Consider the following 13,035-nt stretch of genomic DNA (forward strand, 5'->3'; position numbering starts at 1 on the left):
TCACTTTTGTCTCCTCCTCAGTTATCAAAGTGCAGAGAAGTCTTATAATGGACACTCTGGGTTTGGCTTTTAGTCCTGGAGCAGGGTTTGCAGAATACTCAAACCCATGTAGCCTAGCCGGCTGATATGTCATCAGCCAAGACCCGCTGTAATGAACCATGAACAACTTTAATTAGACTAGATTAACATCTACACTTCTGTGGGATAGTACTTCTAGGAAATTCCAGATTCTACTGAATATTTGCAGGCCAAAGATACTGTGGTGTATGTCTAGAGCTGTGGCTTAAATTAAGGTCTATAGTCTTAAGGTATAGGTCTATGTATACTTGTCATATGCTCCGATTTGAGTCCTTTGGGCATTGTGGAGAAAGAGTCCAGCTGGATATAGAAATGAGACTGGGTGGATCTCTAGTTCCTTGGTGATTTGACTCAGCACCAACCTCATTATTTACTCAGCACCAACCTCATTATTTGTTAAAGACCCAGCAACTAGGATGGCGCCGACAGAGATGGTCGCCTCGCTTTACGTTCTTAGGAAACTATGCAGTACCTTTTTTTAATGTATTATTTCTTACACTGTTACCCCAGGAAATCTTAAGTCTTATAACATACAGCCGGGAAGAACTATTGGATATAAGAGCAACGTCAACTTACCAACATTACGACCAGGAATATGACTTTCCCGAAGTGAATCCTCTGTTTGGACCACCACCCAGGACAATGGATTGGATCCCAGTAGGCGACCCAAAACAACGGCGCCACAGAAGGGGCAGACGGAGTGGTCTTTGGTCAGGCTCCGTAGACGGGCATATCGCTCACCGCTCCCGAGTATACTACTCGCCAATGTCCAGTCTTTTGACAACAAGGTAGACAAAATTCGAGCAAGGGTTGCCTTACAGAGAGACGTCAGAGATTGTAACATTCTCTGTTTCACGGAAACATGGCTCACTCGGAATACCTTATCAGTCGGTACAGCCACCTGGTTTCTTCATGCATCGTGACGACAGAAACAAACATCTCTCTGGTAAGAAGAAGGGCGGGGGTGTATGCCTTGTGATTAACCTCTCTGGGCTAGGTGGCACCAAATCGTCCCACCTACGTAACAGCCAGTTGAATCCTGTGGCGCGATTTTCAAATACCTTAGAAATGCTATTACTTCAATTTCTCAAACATATGACTATTTTACAGCTATTTAAAGACACGACTCTCGTTAATCTAACCACACTGTCCGATTTCAAAAAGGCTTTACAACGAAAGCAAAACATTTGATTATGTCAGCAGAGTACCCAGCCAGAAATAATCAGACACCCATTTTTCAAGCTAGCATATAATGTCACATAAACCCAAACCACAGCTAAATGTAGCACTAACCTTTGATGATCTTCATCAGATGACAACCCTAGGACATTATGTTATGCAATACATGCATGTTTTGTTCAATCAAGTTCATATTTATATCAAAAACCAGCTTTTTACATTAGCATGTGACGTTCAGAACTCGCATACCCCCCGCAAACTTCCGGGGAATTTACTAAGAATTTACTAAATTACTCACGATAAACGTTCACAAAAAGCATAACAATTATTGTAAGAATTATAGACACAGAACTCCTCTATGCACTCGATATGTCCGATTTTAAAATAGCTTTTTGGTGAAAGCACATTTTGCAATATTCTAAGTACATAGCCCAGCCATCACGGGCTAGCTATTTAGACACCCAGCAAGTTTAGCCTTCACCAAAATCAGATTTACTATTACAAAAGTTTGATTACCTTTGATGTTCTTCATCAGAATGCACTCCCAGGACTTGTACTTCAATAACAAATGTTGGTTTGGTCCCAAATAATCCATCGTTATATCCAAATAGCGGCGTTTTGTTCGTGCGTTCAAGAAACTATCCGAAATGGTAAATCAGGGTTACGAGCATGGCGCATTTCGTGACAAAGAATTTCAAAATATTCCATTACCGTACTTCGAAGCATGTCAACCGCTGTTTAAAATCAATTTTTATGCCATTTTTCTCGTAAAAAAGCGATAATATTCCGACCGGGAATCTGCGTTTTGGCAAATAGAGGAAAAAAAAGAAAGACGGGGGCGACCAGTGCACGCGCCTAAGCCCACTGTCCCTTGATCGGCCACTTGACAAAGGCGATAATGTGTTTCAGCCTGGGGCTGGAATGACGACATTCAGCTTTTTCCCGGGCTCTGAGAGCCTATGGGAGCCGTGGGAAGTGTCACGTTACCGCAGAGATCCTTTGTTTTGGAAAGAGATGTCAAAGAAAGCCAATAAATGGTCAGACAGGCCACTTCCTGTAAAGGAATCTCTCAGGTTTTTGCCTGCCATATGAGTTCTGTTATACTCACAGACAGCATTCAAACACTTTTAGAAACTTTAGGGTGTTTTCTATCCATATCCAATAAGTATATGCATATTCTAGTTACTGGGTAGGAGTAGTAACCAGATTAAATCGGGTACGTTTTTTATCCGGCCGTGTAAATACTGCCCCCTAGCCCTAAGAGGTTAACCTCTCTGGGCTAGGTGGGACGTGACCGTCCCACACTATTCAACAGCCAGTGAAGTAGCATGGCGCGAAATACAAAACAGCAATAATCTCATAATTTCATTTTCTCAAACAATCAACTATTTTACACCATTTTAAAGATAAGACTCTCGTTAATCTAACCACATTGTCCGATTTCAAAAAGGCTTTACAGCGAAAGCATAAAATTAGATTATGTTAGGACATAAACTTCACAAGAAAAACCACACAGCCATTTTCCAAGCAAGGACATGCATCACAAAAACCAAAAGTACAGCTAAAATATTCACTAACCTTTGATGATCTTCATCAGATGGCACTCATAGGACCTCATGTTATACAATACATGTATGTTTTGCTCGATATTGTTCATATTTATATCCAAAAACAGCATTTTACATTGGCGCGTGATGTTCAGAAAATGTATTCCCACCAAAACTCCCGGTGAATGTGCACATCAATTTACAAAAATACTCATCATAAACGTTGATAAAATTTACAACAGTTATTGAAAGAATTATAGATATACTTCTCCTTAATGCAACCGCTGTGTCAGATTTTAAAATAGCTTTACGGAGAAAGCACATTTTTCAATATTCTGAGTACAGACCTCAGCCATCAAAGCAAGCTATACAGATACCTGCCAAGTTCTGGGGTCAACTAAACTCAGAATTAGTATTATAAATATTCTCTTACCTTTGCTGATCTTCGTCAGAATGCACTCCGAGGACTCCTACTTCCACAATAAATTTTTGTTTTGTTCGAAATACTCCATATTTATGTCCAAATACCTCAGTTTTGTTCGTGCGTTCAGATCACTATCCAAAGGCATAACGCTCGAGCGTAAATCAGGACACGAAAAGTAAAAATGTTCCATTACCGGTCGTAGAAACATGTCAAACATTGTTTACAATCAACCCGTAGGGTATTTTTAACATAAAACGTTGATAATATTCCAACTGGACAATAGCGTATTCATTCCAGGAGAAAAAGAAGGAACGCACGCTCGGGGGCTCGCGCATACCCAAGCCCTTTCTCCATAGGCAGTCACTCATTGACTGAGCTACTATTCTCTGCCCAGTAATAGGAGAAGGAGGAAACAAGTTTCTAAAGGCTGTTGACAACCAATGGAAGCCTTAGGAAGTGCAACGTGACCCCACAGACACTGTAGTTTCGATAGGGATTCAAAAGAAGAACTACAATTCTCAGATTTCCCACTTCCTGGTTGGATTTTTCTCAGGGTTTTGCCTGACATCATTCAAACAGTTTTAGAAGCTTCAGAGTGTTTTCTATCCAAATCTACTAATAATATGCAAATATTTTACTCTGGGCCCGAGTATTAGGCAGTTTACTCTGGGCACGCTTTTCATCCGAAATCGAAAATACTGCCCCCTATACCCTAAAAAGTTAACGAGTAATGGTGTGATCATAACAACATACAAGAACTCAAGTCCTTTTGTTCACCTGACCTAGAATTCCTTACAATCAAATACAGACCGCATTATCTACCAAGAGAATTCTCTTTGATTATAATCACAGCCGTGTATATCCCACCCAAGCAGACACCTTGACGGGCCTGAAAGAACTTCATTGGACTCTATGTAAACTGGAAACCGCATATCTTGAGGCTGCATTTATTGTAGCTGGGGATTTTAACAAGGCTAATCTGAAAACAAGGCTCCATAAATGTTATCAGCATATCAAATGCACGACCCGGATTGGCAAAATTCTGGATCATTGCTACTCTAACTTCCGCGACGCATACAAAGCCCTCCATCGCCCTCCTTTCGGCAAATCTGACCATGACTCCATCTTGTTGTTCCCAGCCTATAGACAGAAACTAAAACAGGAAACGCCCATGCTCAGGTCTATTCAATGTTGGTCCGACCAATCTGATTCTACGCTTCAAGATTGCTTCGATCACGTGGACTGGGATATGTTCCGGATAGCCTTAGACAACAACATTGATGTATACGCTGATTCGGTGAGCGAGTTTATTAGCAAATGCATCAGTGATGTTGTACTCACGGTGACTATTAAAACCTTCCCCAACCAGAAACCGTGGATTGATGGCAGACTTCGCGCAAAACTGAAAGCTCAAACCACTGCTTTGAATCATGGCAAGGTGACCGGAAACATGACCGAATACAAACAGTGTGGCTATTCCCACAGGGAAGGCAATCAAACAAGCAAAGTGTCAGTATAGAGACAAAGTAGAGTCACAATTCAATGGCTCAGACACGAGACGTATGTGGCAGGGTCTACAGTCAATCACGGATTACAAAAATAAGACCAGCCCCGTCGCGGACACCGACGTCTTGCTCCCAGACAAACTAAACAACTTCTTTGCTCGCTTTGAGGACAATACAGTGCCACTGACACGGCCCGCTACCAAAACCTGCGGGCTCTCCTTCACTGCAGCCAACGTGAGTAAAACATTTAAACGTGTTAACCCTCGCAAAGCTGCCGGCCCAGACGGCATCCCTAGCCGCGTCCTCAGAGCATGCGCAGATCAGCTGGCTGGTGTGTTTACGGACATATTCAATCAATCCCAGTCTGCTGTTCCCACATTCTTCAAGAGGGCCACCATTGTTCCTGTTCCCAAGAAAGCTAAGGTAATTGAGCTAAACAACTATTGCCCCGTAGCACTCACTTTCGTCATCATGAAGTGCTTTGAGAGACTAGTCAAGGATCATATCACCTCCACCCTACCTGACACCTTAGACCCACTCCAATTTGCTGACCGCCCCAATAGGTCCACAGATGACGCAATCGCAATCACACTGCACACTGCCCTAACCCATCTGGACAAGAGGAATACCTATGTAAGAATGCTGTTCATCGATTACAGCTCAGCATTTAACACCATAGTACCCTCCAAACTCGTCATTAAGCTTGAAACCCTGGATCTCGACCCTGCCCTGTACAACTGGATCCTGGACTTTCTGACGGGCCGCCCCCAGGTGGTGAGGGTAGGAAACAACATCTCCACCTCGCTGATCCTCAACTCTGGGGCCCCACAAGGGTGCGTTCTCAGCCCTCTCCTGTACTCTCTGTTCACCCATGACTGCGTGGCCATGCACGCCTCCAACTCAATCATCAAGTTTGCAGACGACACTACAGTGGTAGGCTTGATTACCAACAACGACGAGATGACCTACAGGGACGAGGTGAGGGCCCTCGGAGTGGGGTGTCAGGAAAATAACCTCACACTCAACGTCAACAAAACAAAGGAGATGATCGTGAACTTCAGGAAACAGCAGAGGGAGCACCCCCCTATCCACATCGACGTGGACAGTAGTGGAGAAGGTGGAAAGTTTTAAGTTCCTCGGCGTACACATCACGGACAAACTGAAATGGTCCACCCACACAGACAGCGTGGTGAAGAAGGCGCAACAGCGCCTCTTCAACCTCAGGAGGCTGAATACATTTGGCTTGTCACCAAAAACACTCACAAACTTTTACAGATGCACAATCGAGAGCATCCTGTCGGGCTGTATCACCGCCTGGTACGGCAACTGCTCTGCCCAGAACTGTAAGGCTCTCCAGAGGGTAGTGAGGTCTGCACAACGCATCACCGGGGGCAAACTACCTGCCCTCCAAGACACCTACACCACCCGATGTCACAGGAAGGCCAAAAAGATCATCAAGGACAGCAACCACCCGAGCCACTGCCTGTTCCCTCCGCTATCATCCAGAAGGCGAGGTCAGTACAGGTGCATCAAAGCCCCGACCGAGAGACTGAAAAACAGCTTCTATTTCAAGGCCATCAGACTGTTAAACAGCCATCACTAACATTGAGTGGCTGCTGCCAACATACTGACTCAAATCTCTAGCCACTTTAATAATTACAAATCGGATGTAATAAATGTATCTCTAGTCACTTTAAACAATGCCACTTTATATAATGTTTACATATCCTACATTACTCATCTCATATGTATATACTGTACTCTATACCATCTACTGCATCTTGCCTATGCCGGTTGGCCATCGCTCATCCATATGTTTATATGTACATATTCTTATTCATTCCTTTACACTTATGTGTATAAGGTAGTTGTTGTGAAATTGTTAGATTACTTGTTAGATATTACTACACGGTCGAAACTAGAAGCACAAGCATTTCGCTACTCTCGCATTAACATCTGCTAACCATGTGTATGGGACCAATACAATTTGATTTGATTTGATATTCTGTCTTCTTTAACTCTATGGCATACTGAAAGGCTTTTACGTTCTGCTTTTACTCTGTTAATGAATTGCAAAAGAGGTATGTTTAGACTAACTAGCGTTCAGTCGTATAAATAGCTCATACTTATCTCATGACTGGGGACAGAATTAGTTTGTTCTGTTGTGTTAGCCCAATGTATCTAAATGGAAAAACGATACTAGAGAAGAGGCTTTTGATAGTCAGGAAACAGTCTTCTAACAAACTCACATCATTCCCTAAGCTGTGAGCTCTCTAAAGCTCATCTAATTCGATGCAAGCCACTCTTGTGGGCAAAGGGAATTGTTACTAGCAGACAATTGCTGCCCTCTGTCTTCATATTGATCTGCCCCTGGTCAGCAGGCTGCAGGAATGGAGATTCCTTAAACTACAGGCATGCTCTAATGAGTTACTGTCTCTGATTCCACTCCACGCCGCTCCACTTCTCTTGTCGTTTATCAAATTAAAAGGTTCTCTGTGGGGGGTTGAGCCTGCCTGCAGGCATGAGGAGCAGACATGTCAGCAGCTGGGGGGTTAGTGGAGTTAGTGTGTGTGAATGGACCTGTGACTGAGGCAGGGGTATGGATTAAGGGGGTGAGAGGGCCATCCCTGATAGGCTATTTAACATGATACCGGGCCAGGGGCTTTTGTACTAACTTTTTGGGGGGAAGAGAAGTGATTGCATGTGTGTGTGTGTGTGTGTGTGTGTGTGTGTGTGTGTGTGTGTGTGTGTGTGTGTGTGTGTGTGTGTGTGTGTGTGTGTGTGTGTGTGTGTGTGTGTGTGTGTGTGTGTGTGTGTGTGTGTGTGTGTGTGTGTGTATGTGTCGGTTGGTTCTTCTATAGAATGTTCCTTGTTTTACTATCCTTGTGGGGACTTTGGGAGATTTTATGTCCCAACAAGGATATTAAAACAAGGAAAATTCTATAGAAGAACCAACCGACACATACACACACACACACATACAAACACATGCAATCACTTTGGAAATGTCGCCATGAGGACAAGGGCTTTTTTAGGCTTAGGGGCTAGGTTTAGGGTTAGGGTTACACTTACTGTAGGGTTACAATTAGGGTTAGGGTAAGGGGTTATTAGTTAGGTTTAGGGTTATCGTAAGGGTTAGGGATAGGTTTAGGGTTATCGTTACGGATAGGTTTAGGGTTATGGGTTAGGGAAAATAGGATTTTGATTGGAAATTAATTGTAGGACCCCACGAGGATAGATGTGTGTGTATGCGTGTGTGTGTGTGTGTGTGCATGTACGCGTGCGTGTGTGGTGAGTAATGAGTAGGTGTGTGGGTTTTAGGAAGAGGTTTGAGCCAGCATGCCGTATGTTTTCCTCGAGGAGAAGATTCCTGAAGTGCTCAGGGTTTTTCCACCTTACAGGCTGAAAGAGAGTGAGAGAGAGAGAGAGAGAGAGAGAGAGAGAGAGAGAGAGAGATAATAGAGGGAGGGGCAGTAAGAAAGCAGAGACATAGAGGGAGAGAGCAGAAAGTAGATATTCACAGTTTGGCTAGGTAGTCAGAAGAGGGATCTATGTAGCTGTCCTCTAGTGGCAGTGGAGTATTGGTAGGATAAGGAGGGCATGCAAATATCCAGTGGTCTGTGTGTGTGAATGGCTAGGGGACAAGACTGTGATGGTCAGATAGCGGCAATGCAATTGTCTTGGTCATCAGCTGTACTACTCTACTTTACATAGTAAGTAAATTCTACTACCCATTACTTTGAATTATGATAAAGTTTCCTAATTGAATGTGCTAACTGGTCAGAACCATCAGATTGTGCATTCAAAGATGCAAATACTGTTCTTATATGATCCTTTTGTAAGTGTGACAGTTATCAAACAGATATTCACTCAGTTGTGTATGTTAATTGACATTTGGGTTTTTTACATTATTGTCAGCCATGCATGATGCCAGTCCATGCAGTGCTCATTGTTGTCAGCCATGCATGATGCCAGTCCATGCAGTGCTCATTGTTGTCAGCCATGCATGATGCCAGTCCATGCAGTGCTCATTGTTGTCAGCCATGCATGATGCCAGTCCATGCAGTGCTCATTATTGTCAGCCATGCATGATGCCAGTCCACGCAGTGCTCATTGTTGTCAGCCATGCATGATGCCAGTCCACGCAGTGCTCATTGTTGTCAGCCATGCATGATGCCAGTCCACGCAGTGCTCATTGTTGTCAGCCAAGCATGATGCCAGTCCACACAATGCTTATTGCACTTGAGGAGGGGTGACTACACCGATTATTTGCTCACAATGAAGGAACTGTGCCAGCCCTGCCAAGAAGAAGGCATGAATGGACTTTTTGAGGGCAAACTGTTGGAGAGCTCTGTTTGAGTTAATACTACATATATGAGAAAGATATAAAAAAAAATCGATTCTACAGCAAAAACTTTTAGGCTTAAATTCAGGTTTTGACCTCTCAATTAGCTTTGTGCAAATAAATCTGTTGTCATTCTAATGAAAGTCATTGAGATGCAATTTACTCATATTAGTCATTGCAGCTTTACATAATAGGCTTTGAGGCACTGAAAGGCAGGAGTCCTCAGGGATGTTATCAGGCATTGATTCACAAAAGGCTACAGGATTGGACTCTGTGGCAATCCATTTTTGTGCTATTTGCGTGCCAAGGGGGAATAGAGTCCCCTCCCAGATCTCTTACTATCTCCATTCAAAGGGGTTGGGTCAAATGCGGAAAACACATTTCAGTTGAATGCATTCAGTTGAACAACTGACTAGGTATCCCCCTTTACCCTTTCAACAGTTTGAAAGGACTGGGAGGGGTGTTGATCCTCCTCTCCTCACTTCCAGATCAGTTATCCCCAGCGTGCATTCCTCTCCGCGGGTTCACCTGATAAGTGTCTGTGTGTGAATCCCCTGTCTGTCCATCTGTCTGTCAGATAGGCTAACCAGCTCTGCTTCCCCGGGAGGGTCACCAGCTCTGCCAGGACTCTGAAAGGAGAGCTGATTGGGTTTCAAGTTCCCTCAAAAGTGTAAAGGACAATTGAATCTGTATTTTCAGAAAAATAAACAAATGTATTTTATTTTATTGTTATTTATTGCATGAATTGTATATGTTACTACTTCAGTTTCATGATCGGACTTAATACTTCATATTGGCAACAACCATGGAGAAAGTTTCTAAATAATTAATAACTCTAATTAATTGCCAAAAATGTTAAATTAAAGTTAAACATCAGCTTCATATTCAACTTACTTCTGAGATGTATTGTGCTGAGACATTGGCTTAATTATGTAGATGGAGAGTGCCATGGCCAAATGTATGATTAGACTCTCCAGAAATAAGACAAGGACGTCTTTTCTCCTCAGACAGAGGTTTTTCAGTCAACTGATCAACAGCCAGGTAATGTTCACTAAATTTGGTAAATCCGACCACAACTCTATACTCCTGATTCCTGCTTACTGTCACGTCCTGACCAGTATAAGGGGTTATTGGTTATTGTGGTTTGGTCAGGACGTGGCAGGGGGTGTTTGTTTTATGTGGTTCGGGGTTTGTTGGGATATGTAATTATGTAAGAGGGGTGTTTGTTTTATGTGTTCCGGGGTTTTGGGGTATTGTTCTGGTTTTGTATTTCTATGATTTTCTAGGTTGTGTATTTCTTTGTTGGCCTGGTAAGGCTCTCAATCAGGAACAGCTGTACATCGTTGTTGCTGATTGGGAGTCATACTTAGGTAGCCCTTTTTTCACCTGTGGTTTGTGGGATGTTGTTTTTGCACGTCTGTGTGTGTAGCCTGCATTACTGTTCGTTCGTTCGTTTTCTTGTTTGGTTTTGTCAGTGTTCAAATAAACGTTAAAATGAGCACTCAACCCACTGTGCCTTGGTCCATTACATACGACGACCGTTACAGAACATCCCACCACCAAAGGACCAAGCAGCGGGGTAAGGAGCAGCAGAGGAACTATATGGACTATGGGGAATCATGGACATGGGAAGAAATTCTGGACGGGGCTGGACCATGGAGGAAGGCTGGAATGGACCGGGACTGTTATATCAGAACACGGCTGGCATGGAAGCCTGAGAGGCAGCCCCAAGAAATATTTTTTTGGGGGGGCACACGGGTAGTTTGGCTGGGCCATGGTTGAGCCCCAAGCCAACTCCCCATGCTTACCGGAGGCAGCGTGATACTGGTCAGGCCCCGTGCTTTGGGGTGATGCGCACGGCGTCGAGGCCGAGCATTTACAGGCCGGTGTCATGACGTTGGCCTGTGGGTAAGGTTTATGACCCCCCCCCATAAATACCTTTCTACCATCCCCTCTCTGAGTCTACTGAAGGACTTGAATAGCCTGTGTTAAATATAGAGAGTCTGGGAACATCAAACAAATGGGGAAAAGGAACCACATATTTTGTTAATAAAACCAGTTGGAAATATGCTTGGGAACGTAATGAGTATGTATGTCAGTTCGGTTGTCATCTGAGACATTATGACTGATGACAGGACGACAAACTGTATCTGAGAAAGTATACGCCCTCTAGTTATCAGAGTCACATGGAATTGTTATGCAATTGAAATATTTGATATTGAAAATGTTTGTTAGGAGATGAAATGTAATTTTAGCTTCCGAATGAGAGATTTGGGTTTTCATAAGGAAAGTGCCCTGCTCGATCAGTGGCCCAACCCTGTGAAGAGACAGGGGTTATAAACGATGAAACACCTCCCTCCCCCTCTCCACTATATAATCCTTTGACGAAAAGATAACCACGTTGTTCCAGTACGGGAGGTCTGCAGCCTCTACGTTAGAAGGACACACATGTCAAGTACAGAACTAAGCCAACCTCGGCGTGAGCTCTGGTATGAACTGGTATGAACTTTGAGCTTATTCACTACAGAAGTGCTACTTCCTAGCCGTTGAGTTAGCAGCGACCGCTGCTAACGTGGGTTAGGAAAGGACGGACGACGGATCCAGTCTAACAACCAGACGAAGATACCACCACGTATCCAATGGACCACCATTGACATTCTTCCGAAAACAGGGAGATCTGTTGGCCAACCCGGCCAGCATCCACGACCAATCTACCGAAGCGCAGCTCAGAGTAAATATTTATTGCATTTTCCTTTTCCAAATGGGCGGTAATTTAGAATGCATAAGATAATGTATTTACGATAGCATAGCTGCTGTTTCTGTGTTCCTAAATCTTCCCGCTCTTTCATTCAAGCCCAACCCCTTTCCTTTGTGTAACTAGCTTTCATACAGGTTCCGTCCACCAGGACGTTTTCTGTATGACATCATTGTATTCTGTGTATTTGTAATTCTGTGTGATTAGTTAGGTATTTAGTAAATAAATAATTAAACCCAATTTTGTATTGCTGATTCAACTTGTTAGCCAGGGTTCGTGAAGATAGCCAAGAATTTACAACTTTCATTATGAGACTGAAAATAAGACAAGGGTTAATATTGACTGCTATCGAGGTAAAATATTACAAAGTATTTTAAGAGTTTATTCGGAAGATAACAGCTCTATAAACGTTCTTCCGTGGTGCCCCGACTTTCTAGTTAATTACATTTACATGATTAGCTTAATCAGGTAATATTAATTACAGAGAAATCATTTTATAAGTTAGCATGTCATATCACTTAATCCGGCATAGCCAAAGACACGACACCGGTGTGCTCGATGCCAGCATCCCGCATTTGCCAGGGGGAAGCGGGCACTCAGCCAGTAAGGGTGGTGCCAGTCCTGCGCTCGAGACCGCCAGTGCGTCTCCACGGCCCAGTGTATCCTGTTCCCGCTCCTCGCACTAGCCTTGGGGTGCGTGTCTCCAGTCTGGTACATCCACTACCAGCCCCACGCACCAGGCCTCCAGTGCGTCAGCCCAGTCCAACTCGTCCTGTTCCTGCTCCTCGCACTAGCCTTGGGGTGCGTGTCTCCAGTCTGGTACCTCCACTACCAGCTCCACGCACCAGGCCTCCAGTGCGTCAGCCCAGTCCAACTCGTCCTGTTCCTGCTCCTCGCACTAGCCTTGGGGTGCATGTCTCCAGTCTGGTACCTCCACTACCAGCCCCACGCATCAGGCTTTCAGTGCGCAGTCCCGGTCCAGCGCTTCCGACGACAGTACCCCGTCCAGAGCTTCCGGCAACAGTGCCCCGTCCAGAGCTTCCGGCAACAGTGCCCCGTCCAGAGTGTCCGGCAACAGTGCCCCGTCCAGAGTGTCCGGCGACAGTGCCCCGTCTAGAGATGGCCCACAGTCCGGAGCCTCGATCTAGAGACGTTATGTGAGTGGGGTGAGCCAGGGGTGGAGCGGGGTCTGCGTCCCGCTC

At 44.3% G+C, this 13,035-nt stretch overlaps 1 protein-coding gene across 2 annotated transcripts in view; it reads left to right on the top strand.

Moving 5' to 3' along the window:
* The window catches only part of LOC106561359 (solute carrier family 45 member 3), a 72,068-nt gene that overhangs the window by 22,181 nt on the left and 36,852 nt on the right, over nucleotides 1–13,035 (top strand). The window contains exon 1 of one of the 2 annotated variants that reach the window (XM_014125221.2): nucleotides 8,239–8,446. The exons of the other annotated variant lie outside the window; for it this stretch is intronic. The gene's annotated coding sequence lies outside the window, so the exon portion shown is untranslated. Of the gene's footprint in view, nucleotides 1–8,238; nucleotides 8,447–13,035 lie in introns of those variants that run through there. 2 annotated transcript variants of the gene reach the window in all.

This window comes from Salmo salar, chromosome ssa10, assembly GCF_905237065.1.
Source record: "Salmo salar chromosome ssa10, Ssal_v3.1, whole genome shotgun sequence".
Classification (NCBI taxonomy): domain Eukaryota; kingdom Metazoa; phylum Chordata; class Actinopteri; order Salmoniformes; family Salmonidae; genus Salmo; species Salmo salar.